This window comes from Schistocerca cancellata, chromosome 7 (genome assembly GCF_023864275.1).
Source record: "Schistocerca cancellata isolate TAMUIC-IGC-003103 chromosome 7, iqSchCanc2.1, whole genome shotgun sequence".
Lineage (NCBI taxonomy): Eukaryota > Metazoa > Arthropoda > Insecta > Orthoptera > Acrididae > Schistocerca > Schistocerca cancellata.
This window is the reverse complement of record NC_064632.1, coordinates 425,326,606-425,340,922: the sequence shown is the minus strand read 5'-3', so window position 1 is coordinate 425,340,922 and position 14,317 is coordinate 425,326,606.

Sequence of the window (14,317 nt, the reverse complement as noted above, 5' to 3'; positions counted from 1 at the left end):
CTGCATCAGAGCTTAGCAGTACAGTTTGAAGCACATAAAGTCATTAGAGAAAATGCTGGAAGGGCTGAATGATACAGAAAGCGATATAACATGAAATACAGCAATAAACCATTTGATAAATGAAAAATTTTGAGTTAACGTACATGAAAAAAAAAACATTTCGGTAAACTGCGCAAGGAGACCCGAAATTAAATGTCAAGTAACGGCTTTCACCGTTGAAGAAATTTTTGTTACGCAACTGCAACTGTTCATTGAGAATGAGACTATCACTTCAAGAAAGATGTTCAATAACCTCTAATTCTTCCACAATGTCTAATTTCCGTCCTTTTTCTCGATGTGCAAAATGTTGATATCGCAAATAGCTTTAGCGCGTGACCTGTAATTAGAAGATGGTCGGCAAAAGACGAATTTTGGGGGCTAGTGTCATTTTTTTTAATAGGTGTTCTTTATACGTGGTTGTAAAGGCACGTCCTGTTTGTCCTATGTAGTAAGAAGAGCAGGTATCGCAGACAGTCACAGATGCCAGAACTTTCTAAAGGGGAAAGAATCGATTTTAAAATATGAAGATTTTTTCAAATTATTATTGGTAGAAAATGCGACGTTGCAGTTGTATTTATTACGAAGAAGGCGTTGGATCTTATAGGAGATGGGCCCCACTTAAGGAATATAGAAATATTTTTTTGGGTTAGATTCAGTGATAGAGATGCCGAGTGTAGTAACTCTTTTAGTAGTTTTCTTTTTAAGGATGTTATCTACTATGCTAGCTTCACATTCGTTATTAACTGCTATCGGTTTGAGTAAATTAATTTCGTCGTTGGACATTTCTTTCCAGAGTGAAATGGAAGTAGCTCGGTGAATAGCAGAATGAAAGAAGGCGTTTTTATGAGATTGGATGAATGGAGGACGTAGGTACGATCTGATCAGTATGTGTTTCTTTACGAAAAATATTGAAATGAGAATTTATTATCTTCTATTGTAAGTGTCAAGTCAAGAAAGTTTAATTGGCGGGCCTCGTTTTCAAGTTCGATGATGAAAGACATTTTCTCATGAAGATCATTGAAGAGAGTAAAAATACGGTCTATGCCATCAGCAGATCCCTTGTAGATGAATAAAATATCATCAACGTATCTGAAACAGGAGAGAACGCCTAGTGATGTGGCTGAAAAACAGTTAGAAAACTTTTCTACTAGAGAGTTGATGAAAATATCGTCAAGGATACCAGCTAAGGGTTTTCCCATAGCGAGACCGTCGGATTGCTGGTAGAATTGTTCATTAAAATCGAAATACCGGTAGTTGTACTTGACTACGACTGTGGTGAGATTCATGAAGTCACTGATTTGTTCATCTGAAAGTTTTTTTTTTAAATGACGTAAATTTTTTTATACTATTGTGAGCGTTCCCTGACAGGGACATTAGTATAAAGATTTTTGATCTCTAATGAAAACAACTTGGTATATGAACTGCATTCTAAATTTTTTTATTTTTTGGACTAAGGCGTGGCTATTGGGGACAGAATAATAGTTCTCGAAAACGAATGATTTTTTTTCAGAATTTCATGTATAAATATGGCCAAATCATGGTACACGGTATTAATCCTATTAGATATCGGGCGTATCGGATGGTTAGATTTGTGGATTTTAAATTGAGACCGTCGTTTTCTTCTGAAAAGGTTTGATTAGAAATTTTGCATTGTTGATGGCTGAACTGACTTCTTTTTGTAATTCTCGAGTTGGATCCTCATGCAGTTCCGAAATATTATTTTCGCTAAAAAAATCCAAGGTTTTGGAAATATATTCAGAATTGTAGGCGATAACTAAAGAGCAACCGTTGTCAGACTTAGTTATTAGAACATCTACTTCTTTAAGTTTATTATTAATGGAATTAAACATTTTTCTGTCGTTATGCGTAACATTATGAAGAGGGGCTGTATTTTTGTTGAGAATGTTAGCTACATCATATGCAATTATAGTCTGACATACATTATCTATTTTTTTGCAATCAAGACCAATTTTCAAGTCGACAAGCATTTCTTATATCAGATTTTTATCTGACAAGTTGGGCATGACGTACTTCAGCCATTTTTCCAGCAAGACAGTTTCATTCTGTGTAAAAGTAATGTTAGTTTTGTTTAGAATTCTTTTGTAAAAAACGTGACTGCTTTTTTAAAAGTACTCTGAGAACATTTTTCACCAGAAAACAGACAAAAGAGCTTACTAAGTTTCTTTTCATGCTTAAGCATTATGAACTGTTTACAAATTTCTAGATGTTCACTAATCTGTAGCCAGAGATCGTTGTAATTAATACGAAAAACCTTTGTGTGTTCTAAATGGTCTTTTTAGCATATAGCTTTTTAACATTATCAGAAATGATATTTTTAATGATAGGTCAGAAGAACATGGGATCTTTCTTACAAGTAGCGAAATTATTATAGGCCTTCGCGTAAGCAGGGACTAGTCCGCTTTTTCCACACAGCTTATTAAAATCAATGACCATACCTGTAGTTAGTAGTTTCTTCTTCAAATCTCTATATTTAGAGGCAGCCTTGGATGCTTGGGCAGGCAAGAATCGCAAAGTTTTAAACATAGCTGGTTGGTTCATTGACCGTTTCTAAATTAAAATTGAAACAAACGAGCCCTCGGTCACAATTATCTTTAGTCTTATGTTTATTTAGTCTTATAAGAGTAAGCAGCCATGTTTAAAACATTAAACTGTGTTTGATGAGAAGTGAACTGCCCGTCGTCTACAAGTCAGCTTCGTACGCTAACCACTGCGCTATGGCACTGTTCGATTCCCCCCTTATGAGTCAGGTGTCCCAGATACAACGACGAATTGCAGCCTTCGAAAATTTGGCTTCACGCAATGTCGATCGAAGCTTGTCTAACGGAACACGCTCTCTGTGTTTATAATAACTGTGTATGTGACACTGAATAGTGTCTTGTGGTGGAGGATCCAGTTGTATGGTTAGTGCTGTGTATAAAACGTCTGTATTTCGTTAGTATCGTTGTGTGTGTGTGTGTGAGTGTGCATGTGTGTGTGCGTGCGCGAAGAAAGAAAGCCAGGCAAGGAATTGGAAGTGAACTGACCAATTTTTATGACAATTTTCAACGGCGATAGGTTCGGGTGTGACGTCTCTAATTGGAGGAAACCAGCTCCAACGCATGAAGAACCAGCTATCAAGTAATTTTATAGTAAAAGGATGCAGCGAGGCGCTGACGTAAACTGCAGGTTAGCATCCCAGTGCGCAATTCTGCAGAAGTTTTTTTTTTATATTTGTCTGCACATAGAAACTGATACGATGTGATGTGATTATTGTTTTAGGGCGTAAAGGACAATGCCATAAGCGTCCTGAGAAAGAACACAGACAGTAAGTAGGAAGATGGACTTTTGTACAAAACAGTACAAAGCCTGCCCTCTGAGACAGGACTAAAGTGGGAATACAAAAGTTGGCACGATAACTTAACGAAAAACAGAAGAAAGAGTCTTAGCAAGTAACCCGGAAGGAGCTGAAATTAAGAATTAACTTCAAGAGCAAAGGTTGCAGTGCTGGTCACAGACAGCCATTGCTTTAAGCCAGTAATGAGAAATCCAATGAGAGAAATAGAAAGACAAACAAAAGTGTCAGCCAAGCATGGCGTTCTGTGAGAGTATATAATTAGCAGTGCTTACGAGGAAAGAAGCAATAGCGTGGCTCAGAGCGCAAAAGTAGCAGCTCCGTCTTTGTGAGAAAGGATGCGGGATAATTGCAAACGTTCCTGTCCAGCTGTCTGTTGACCACGCTCCCGTGTCCCTTGACACCGCCATCCAGCCATCGTCTTTCGCCTCTAATTCATACACCACGGCCGCAGCAACCTGCAACACTCCGTAACACACACTACGCTGCATGACGAAGAGAACCATTGCAAACTCCCCCTTCCTTCTTCCATTCGCTAGAGGTGAGAGACCCTGACGAAACACACCGCTCTTAGTTAATGTGACTACCTGTCAACGGTGCGAGACTTGCTGGAAAAGAGTCAGTGAGGTTCTGGAAGGTACCGAAGGGATATGTAGCCATGCCGACTGCAGTGACGTGGCCAGCTGGGCTACGCTTCTCGGCTCAGGATCCATGGCGCTCACAGCCCGATCGAGGTGATCCCACGTCTCCAAATACGTCTTTGGCCAATAATCTCATTAATTGCAGTCGAGTTGTTTTCAATGATGAGTCTCACTTTGAAGTGAGCTCCAATGACCAGCGAACACGTGTTCTATGTGACTGCTACCAATTTAAGCAATTCTTAGATGTTTAGTTGAATTGACAGTTTATTAATTTGTGTCATTTATATTACAACCAAAATTTAAAGGATTTCTTTTCTTACTCGTAAACATGGCCTCACACTTTTTCTTATTGACATAAAATTTTTAATTTTAGCCCTCGCGTTGGTAAAATCTCCGTCTTAAAAATGTCTGAAGCACAAAGATTGCGAACTGCTACTAAAACATCAAGAATCTGTTAGTTAATTTAATTTGTGGTAAGGTCTTATCGGACCAGATTGCTGAGGTCATCGGTCATTAAAGCTTACGCACTACTTAAACTAACATACTCTAAGGACAACATACAGACTCCCATGCCCGAGGGAGGACTCGAACCTCCGACGGGGGAGCCGCGCGGACCGTGACAAGACGCCTGAGACAACGCGGCTGCCCCGCGCGGCTCAAGAATCTGTTTCAGTTACGTTGACAAGGTATTCATTATCCAAAGACATGGTAAAAGAAACAGCTGTGTTTCAAGATAACTTTAAGGTCATCCTGATAATTCTGTTAACCACGGAGAAACATCTAAACGGAAAACTTAATTATTTGGAACATTAGCTTTCCGAACAATCGACAGTAGATTTGCAACGTAATAAATGAAACCCTTACTCTCTCTCTGGAATTGAATCCATAAGTCATCACACACTCGCGGGCTATAAAACCTTTAAAGGAAAGAGAAAACTGTAGCAAGTGTACATGTAAATGAAAGTGACTTTTTCCTCCACCGGTATGACAGTGTGTACAACCCCTTTCCCATACGAATGACGTTTCGTAGTAAACTTTTGTGAAATCCAAGATCTTTCTATCTGCTGTAACTGACACTATAAGAATGACATTAGACAATCTGAATGGCAAACACAGTACCACAAAGGAGTTGCATGAATATCACAGCTTAGGCAGAAATGAGCGCCAATAAAATAGACAGGAACATTTAGAATATCTTGTAGTTACTGATTAGTGACATGGGTTACTTAGGGAGACAACGGTAGACAAAAAATAACGTATGAGAAATAAAACTGATATATCTGCTACAGTGAAATAAATTTTTCAACCAGCATACTGTAAGAATGGCTTCGTTAAGACGCAAATCCTCTTGCGCCGTGAGTCTACATGACGACGGACTGGACAGACGGAGAATAGAAATTCCTATCCGTACCAGTACTTAAGTCTACGCTTAATGGTAACTGGTTTCCCGTATTTAAAATGAAGTGGACCAGTGCTACATCTTCGATCAATCCTTTTAACTACGACACTAACACACAAATTACGCTTGAATTCCGAAAGAACGGGCGATACCACCCACCCTATAGATGTACGTTGCTAAAGAATTATCAGTTCAGTCATTAACAAGCCGAGCTCACACTTGTGGGGCATCGAAATCGAGATTCCTCCATAAGATATTTTGTGTCCTAAAGAAAAGAATGTTATCATATTTTCAAGAGATTGGATGAGATCACGGCATAATAACAGAAATTGTTTCAATCAATTTAATTTCTTAAACGTTGAACTGTAGTTTATCTACACACTGTTATTCAATTTCGACGTTAGTTCACTTTCAAGTACCCTGGTAACAATATTCTACGAAAACATTGCTGGATGTTTAGTACATTGTTTGTAGTTAAACTTAAAATCGATGGCCAAACATAACACAGATTACGTTACATGCAGTAAATATGATCATTGCTGATTCTTCTGCCTTTAAGGACAGTTTCCCACCCCAAGGGCATGCCTGAATATTTTCTCCTCCGCCCTCTTTGACAAGGCCGTTGACTGAATGAGGGTGACTTCTAATGCAGAAAGTCTTCAGCTACCACTGCTTTACCCAAAATTTAAGCGGTGGCTGGTTTGTAATTGGGAACCGAGGATGTATTGATTACTGATCAAAGACGCTTCCTGTATCCCACAGTTGCCAAACATACGAGTTGCATTCAAGTTCTAAGGCCTCCGATTTTTTTTCTCCGGACTGGAAAGAGATAGAAACATGCGCATTGTTTTAAAATGAGGCCACGTTCATTGTCAATACGTCCCAGAGATGGCAGCACCGTACGGCAAATGGAATTTTACCGCCAGCGGCGAGAATGAGAACTGTTTTAAATACTTAAAATGGCGACGTTTTCCTTACGTGAACAGCGTGCAATCATTCGTTTTCTGAATTTGCGTGGTGTGAAACCAATTGAAATTCATCGACAGTTGAAGGAGACATGTGGTGATGGAGTTATGGATGTGTCGAAAGTGCGTTCGTGGGTGCGACAGTTTAATGAAGGCAGAACATCATGTGACAACAAACCGAAACAACCTCGGGCTCGCACAAGCCGGTCTGACGACATGATCGAGAAAGTGGAGAGAATTGTTTTGGGGGATCGCCGGATGACTGTTGAACAGATCGCCTCCAGAGTTGGCATTTCTGTGGGTTCTGTGCACACAATCCTGCATGACGACCTGAAAATGCGAAAAGTGTCATCCCGGTGGGTGCCACGAATGCTGACGGACGACCACACGGCTGCCCGTGTGGCATATTGCCAAGCAATGTTGACGCGCAAAGATAGCATGAATGGGACTTTCTTTTCGTCGGTTGTGACAATGGATGAGTCGTGGATGCCATTTTTCAATCCAGAAACAAAGCGCCAGTCAGCTCAGTGGAAGCACACAGATTCACCGCCACCAAAAAAATTTCGGGTAACCGCCAGTGCTGGAAAAATGATGGTGTCCATGTTCTGGGACAGCGAGGGCTTAATCCTTACCCATTGCGTTCCAAAGGGCACTACGGTAACAGGTGCATCCTACGAAAATGTTTTGAAGAACAAATTCCCTCCTGCACTGCAACAAAAACATCCGGGAAGGGCTGCGCATGTGCTGTTTCACCAAGACAACGCACCCGCACATCGAGCTAACGTTACGCAACAGTTTCTTCGTGATAACAACTTTGAAGTGATTCCTCATGCTCCCTACTCACCTGACCTGGCTCCTAGTGACTTTTGGCTTTTTCCAACAACGAAAGACACTCTCCGTGGCCGCACATTCACCAGCCGTGCTGCTATTGCCTCAGCGATTTTCCAGTGGTGAAAAAGACTCCTAAAGAAGCCTTCGCCGCTGCCATGGAATCATGGCGTCAGCGTTGTGAAAAATGTGTACGTCTGCAGGGCGATTACGTCGAGAAGTAACGCCAGTTTCATCGATTTCGGGTGAGTAGTTAATTAGAAAAAAAAATCGGAAGCCTTAGAACTTGATGGACCTCGTAAAACAGACCAAAATCTCCAAGGCTGGTGATGTTCTCCGGAAGCTCGAAGCTTAGTGTGTACTTCAATGCGAGATGCTTTAAATAGCTTTTACAATGAAATTTTGTCTCGAAATGAGACAGAAAATCTAAAGAAATTCTATGGTATCGAAAGTACACCAGAGGCAAGACACAATCAATACCTTCGCTGAGCTGTGCCAATAACAATGGTACTGATGTCAGTATCACTAAAGTAGTATTACTAAACATAGACTACCGAAATCACTTACCCAAAGAGACAAAGAAAATATTTCAGAATTCGATTCAAGAACAGCTGGCAAGGCGAGAAACTTAGGAGTAGATGTAGCAGATGTAGCAAAGCAGTTTAAATCAATAAAACAAGTCTCCCAGCCCAGTTGATATACCCATTACGTACCTTGTAGAGTATGCCAATACAATACCCCATACTTAGCAATCATATCCATACCAAAAGACTGAATAGTAACACAGATCGCACCAATAGTCAAGAAATGAAGTAGGAGTAATCCGATGATTCACAAACGTATACGGCTAAAGTCGATTTGCAGTCGGATTTTGGAACACATATTGTGTTCAGAGATTATGAATCAACACACAGTCAGCAAGTGTTCAGACAATATCGTTTCTGCGGAACACAATTATCTTTTTATCTGCACGTAGCAATAAATCCTGTCGACGGGGATCTCTGATTGATTCCATATTTGTAGATTTCCAATTACTCACGAGAGAATCGCTTCTTTTGTGAGACTGGATCCGTGATTTCTTGTCAGAAAGGTGACTGTACTTAGTAATAGACGGAAAACCATCGCCTACAACGGAATTGATATAAGGCGTTCCCCAAGGTAGTGTTATAGGCTTTCTGCTGTTCCTAATCTACGTAAATGATTTTTTAAGAGACAATCTGAACCACACTCTTAGGTTGTCTGCCGATGAAGCTGTCGGTTACAGCCTGGTAAAGTCATCAGAAGATGAAAACCAGTTGTAAAACGACTGATACACGATACCTGTGGGGGCGAAAATTAAAAATTTTATGTCAATAAGAAAAAGTGTGAGGCCGTGTTTACGACTAAGAAAAGAAATCCTTTAAATTTTGGTTGTAATATAAATGACACACATTAATAAACTGTCAATTCAACTAAACACCTAGGAATTGCGTAAATTGGTAGCAGTCACATAGAACACGTGTTCGCTGGTCATTGGAGCTCAGTTCAAAGTGAGACTCATCATTGAAAACAACTCGACTGCAATTAATGAGATTATTGGCCAAAGACGTATTTAGAGACGTCCCAGTCAGCAGTAACTGTCGCCCGCCATACGGTCTCAAAACCAGGAGTGTTGGTCTGGGGTGGGGTGTCACTTCTTTTCACAGCACAACCACTTTTGTCGTCATGCACGCACAGCGGTTCGTCGAAGATACTCTATGCCCCGTTTTGTGCTCTCCATGGCAAGCCATCGAGGGCTTACATTTCAGCAACATGATGGCCATTCACAAACGGCGAGAGTTTTTACTGCCTGTCTCCGTGCTTGCCAAATCCTGTCTTGCCCCGTAAGGTCACCGGATCTCTCCCCAATTAGGATTGTTTGGAACGTAATGGGCAGGACACTCCAACCACATCGGGATTTTGACGATTTAAGGCGCCAATTAGACATAATTTGGCACGGTATCATTCAGGACGATAGCCAACAACTCTATCAATCAATGCCAAGCCGAATAACTGCTTGCATGAAGGCAAGAGCGTTACTGACTTTCTCAATTTGTGTGATGTTCTTTGCCGGCCGGAGTGGCCGAGCGGTTCTAGGCGCTACAGTCTGGAACCGCGCGACCGCTACCGTCGCAGGTTCGAATCCTGCCTCGGGCACGGATGTGTGTGGCGTCCTTAGGTTAGTTAGGTTTAAGTAGTTCTAAGTTCTAGGGGACTGATGACCACAGTAGTTAAGTCCCATAGTGCTCAGAGTTATTTGAACCATTTTTTTGTATTCACTTGTCTGGCTGTACATGTACATTACATCTACCGACTTCCGTCACATTCGGATAATCCCTTCTGAGTGCTGGGTTGGGGAGGTGGGGGAGGTTCAAAATGGCTCTGAGCACTATGGGACTTAACATCTATGGTCATCAGTCCCCTAGAACTTAGAACTACTTAAACCTAACTAACCTAAGGACATCACACAACACCCAGCCATCACGAGGCAGAGAAAAATCCCTGACCCGCCGGGAATCGAACCCGGGAACCCGGGAGTGGGAAGCGAGAACGATACCGCACGACCACGAGATGCGGGCAGGTGGGGGAGGGGTGTGAGTCTGTCCGTGCCTTCTGATACTGAAAGCAGCAAACAAACGCAGGTGGAGAGATAAAAACTCCCGCCTGTCGATCATCGCCACGTGACACATGTCGACCAAGCTGGAGGTCGAAAAACTGCGCCGATATCATGACAACCGCCCTCGAATCCAGGCACTGCTGATACCATCGTGTAGGTAGATACAATGTTTAACCTCCCCCTTACTTCCCCCCTCCACCCTCACATGCTGAATTACCAAGTCAGTCCTACTCCCAGTGAAATCGTCACCGAGAGTTTTGTACTGATGATTTGAGCATAATTATAATAAAGTTTCCTCTACTTTATTAGTTTAAAATATCTAATATTGTTTTTGCGACATGCTATCAGAGCCTAAGGCGTAAATTATACAAACAGTTCATAAGAATGCTACAACGAAATACATGAAGGTGGCATAGAGCCGTTTGTGAAAAACATTGCAAACGTGCACACAATTTCAGAGAAAAAATAGTTCAATATTTTTGAATGAACAAACTGGCATTGTCAATAAATCGAATTTCACAGCACGACACAATCCCAGATCTCGTAGTGTGGAACCTTGGATAGTGGAGGGCATTATGAGACCAGCTTCTTCCGTGGGCCTGCCGTGCCCCGCGGTGGTGACAGAGACTCAGCTGTCCCAAATTCGTGGCGTCCGGCGCCGGACTCGGCTCAAGCCGCGCGTCAGCCTGGGGCTCGGGGATTTACTGCCATGGCCAAAGCCGGCTGCTCAGTGAGGGGAGGGAAAGGGGGGAGGGTTAGCCTGCAGCACCGCTACCCGGCGTGATGTGTGGACCCAGCAGGCGTCGCCTGCCATCGCTCTCACCCTCAAGCAGTGCTCCACCTCTGCAGGCGCGCTCTATATATCGTCGTCACATTATGAGGACAGCGTCCTCTATGCCGCACCAGCTGAATGGCATCTGATATACACTGATCCAAAGCTTTATGGCCATCTGCTTAACAGCTTAACGGTTCCCCTGCAGTACACAATACAGCAGCGATTCGACAAGTGCTTAACATGTATCCGTTGGTATTTGGCAACCTCGTCTAGTCACACATCAGGCGGATGCCGTAAATCAAGGGCCTGCGGAATATGGATGCGGACCTGGTGCTCGATAGCGTTCCACATCTGTTAGCACAAGCCTGGTCTTGTGTCAAGGAATTCATCTTGTTGGAATATGTCATCGCCGTCGAGGAAGAGATCAAGCAGTCGGCAATAATGTTCACGAAGTCTTCCCCTGTAATAATGTGTTCCATTACTATGGTAGGACCATGGAATCCCGTAATACAGCTCTTACCACCATGTGTTCCTGATACAGTATGTTTCCATCACCTGGTCAGCTAGATGATGGCGTAAACAGGAACGACCATCGACACAGTGTAACAGGAAAAGTTATTAATCTGCCCGGCGACACGTTTCCGTTATCCACAGTCAGATCTCGATCTTCCCATGTGCACTGCAGTCGCAATTGACGATATCGTTTCACTAGCATGCAAACATAAAGGGGCGGCCTACTGCTGAATCACCTCTTCAACAGTGCTATTTGCTCTGAGAAACTTGTAGCTCACACAGCATTGTACGCTCCGTCAAATCTGCCGCAGGTCTCGCCTGCCATGATTTATAGGCTGCACAAGCATCCGACCTCAATGTGCTGTGATAAGAAGTGAAGTCACACACCTTGTCACCTACTAGTGGTTCCTTCAACCTTTTTCCATCCAAGCTTACGCCAAAAACACGCGAACAGTTGGTCAGCTTCACCCTTTCCCAGGTGCTCCACCCCGGACCTCTAGGCGTGCCAATATCTCGATTGTCGAAGTCGCTTATGTCAGTGGATTTTCACATATACGGCCCCTTATCGTCAGTAGAATGCTTCCTCGTTTCTCTCTGCTCCACTTACGTATTTTCCCTGTTGTGTGTAAGGTTCTACCCTCTAATTTGAATAATCTGTAGGTTATTTCCGCCAGTGACTTTAGAAGTTAGGAACGAAGTGTTTATTTGTTCTGCTCAATTTGGAAGTCTATCAAAACCCTGTCGACCTAGGACACTTTTACCGAAGCATTATTTTTGGTACGTATGTAGCAGAAATGTGAAGTTTGAAATGTAGGAGGTGATGTGTCAGCACAGCATGGAATTCAACTTTTACTCAACGACACAAGCTCAGCACAACAGGCTGTGGAGTGATAGGACTGGACCAAGTGACACATCAGGCAATCACCATCGACAGTTGCACTGAACATTTATTTGGCACATTTAAACAAGACAAATAACAAATAAAACCATCAACACATTTTTAAAATTACCATTTAGGTGAGAGCAACTTACTTCAAAATTTAAACATTCATAAACCACGGCACTTTTGGCCTTCTACACATTTAGTGAAATGTGTTAAAAATTATTTACTCAAAAACTATGACTAACCCGAAGAACAATTTACCAAAATTTAAGAAGAAAATGTAGTCTTTCGTTACTGCAGTGATTGGTATAATCAAAGTAATTCAGAGTACAGGCAATAACAAATCAGATACCATGGCACACAACCACGTTACTTAAATGTCAGGCACCCTATAACGTAGGACACAAAATATAAAATTTCATGTGACCAAGCAACCTCGTTGGATTCAACAAACTACACCCAGAAGCGTACGCCACTCAGTTGTTTCCAGGACAGGCTCAGCATGCATCCCCATACGGGAGCAGCAACGCTCCCGAATAGGCACGAAAAATCCCAGAACTAGTGGGTATCTCTAACAGACTGACATCTGCCTTAAGTAAATAGAAACACAATAATTCATTACAGCACATCATCTGTAAAATTAATCATCCTATTAATGAACCTCAGCTAAGCAGTACCAATCTATTATCTTATGTGCGTAAGGCAAATTATACATTAAGCCGCGAGCGAACTAGATACACGGCCAGCCGGCACATGGAGGTTCAAATGGCTCTGAGCACTATGGGAGTTAACTTCTGAGGTCATTAGTCCCCTAGAACTTAGAACTACTTAAACCTAACTAACCTAAGCACATCACACACATCCATGCCCGAGGCAGGATTGGAACCTGCGACCGTAGCGGTCGCGCGGTTCCAGACTGTAGCGCCCAGAACCGCTAGGCCACTCCGGCCGGCCGCACATGAAGGCAAAGGGTGCGGAAAATACACAACAGCACAAGCAGGACGCAACCCAGGACCCCGCACCCGCTACCAACACAAACAGCAGAAGCTCCGATAAAATGCAAGTAAGTAGCGTGCAGGCTAATGGTATAATGGTATTACATCGAGACAGTCCCCCCCCCCCCCCCCCCCCCGACGCAAAACTAAAACGGACTTACAGCAAATAGCCATACGCCACACTTAAATTTGTCATTAAATTAGAATCAGTTACCGTATCCATGTTCTGTCAGTGAAGGGGTTCTTGTACCTTCATTAATAGAATCAGTTTCAAAATATTTAAACACACAATAACAACTTGCCTCTCACTACCTTGTATGAATTTACGAAACTACTCATTTATAATTATACACGTTCTCTGGGACATGTCCGAAAGAACAGACACCATATCCATATAAGTATATAGTTCTGGCAAAACCGGCCATGACATTCTTCTACCAACACCCGTCAGCAGATGAAGGTATTAATATATAATTATCATTTCGTAGGAAATATCCTGTCTTTCGCCTGGAAACGGAGGCTTATACTTACTGGTTAGCAAGTGCACTACGTTTAAATAAGTGGATGGAACTCACCGCTTTCTATTTTCGTGAGAATTTTGTGATATAAAAATCCTCAGAAACGATCGTACTTGTGTGTTCCTCAGAGCGATTAGAAATGCACAAAAGAAAGAATTGTATAAAATCTCCAGCTGTCTTTCGTATGCATGAGACTAAAATGTTCAAATCATAGTAGTGAAACACTAAGATTAATTTCAATTTTAATAATCAACAGCCATAGTTGCACCGTTTACCTAGAATTTACCTAGGTTTCAGCCGGAATAACCCAACCTTCTTCAGACTGTAAAAAACTTAACTGAAACTGTCCCAGCCCCGCTTCGCGACCGCGATGCGACAGCCACGACTGCTGTACTGGAACTCAAATAATTTATGGATTTGTAGTTTTAGCCTGACAATGTCTTCTATGGACAAACGGTAATCCGGCCTGAGTGGCCGAGCGGTTATAGGCGCTACAGCCGCAAGTTCGAATCCTGCCTCGGGCATGGATGTGTGTGATGTCCTTAGGTTAGTTAGGTTTAAGTAGTTCTATGTTCTAGGGAACTGATGACCTCAGCAGTTAACTCCCATAGTGCTCAGAGCCATTTGAACCATTTTTTTTTTTTTTGACAAACGGTAGTTATTGTTATTCTGAAGAAGGTTGGGCTATCCCTGCTGAAACCTAGGTAAATTCTAGGTAAACGGTGCAACTGAGGTTATTGATTATTAAAATTAATATTTATACAGTTGCTGACA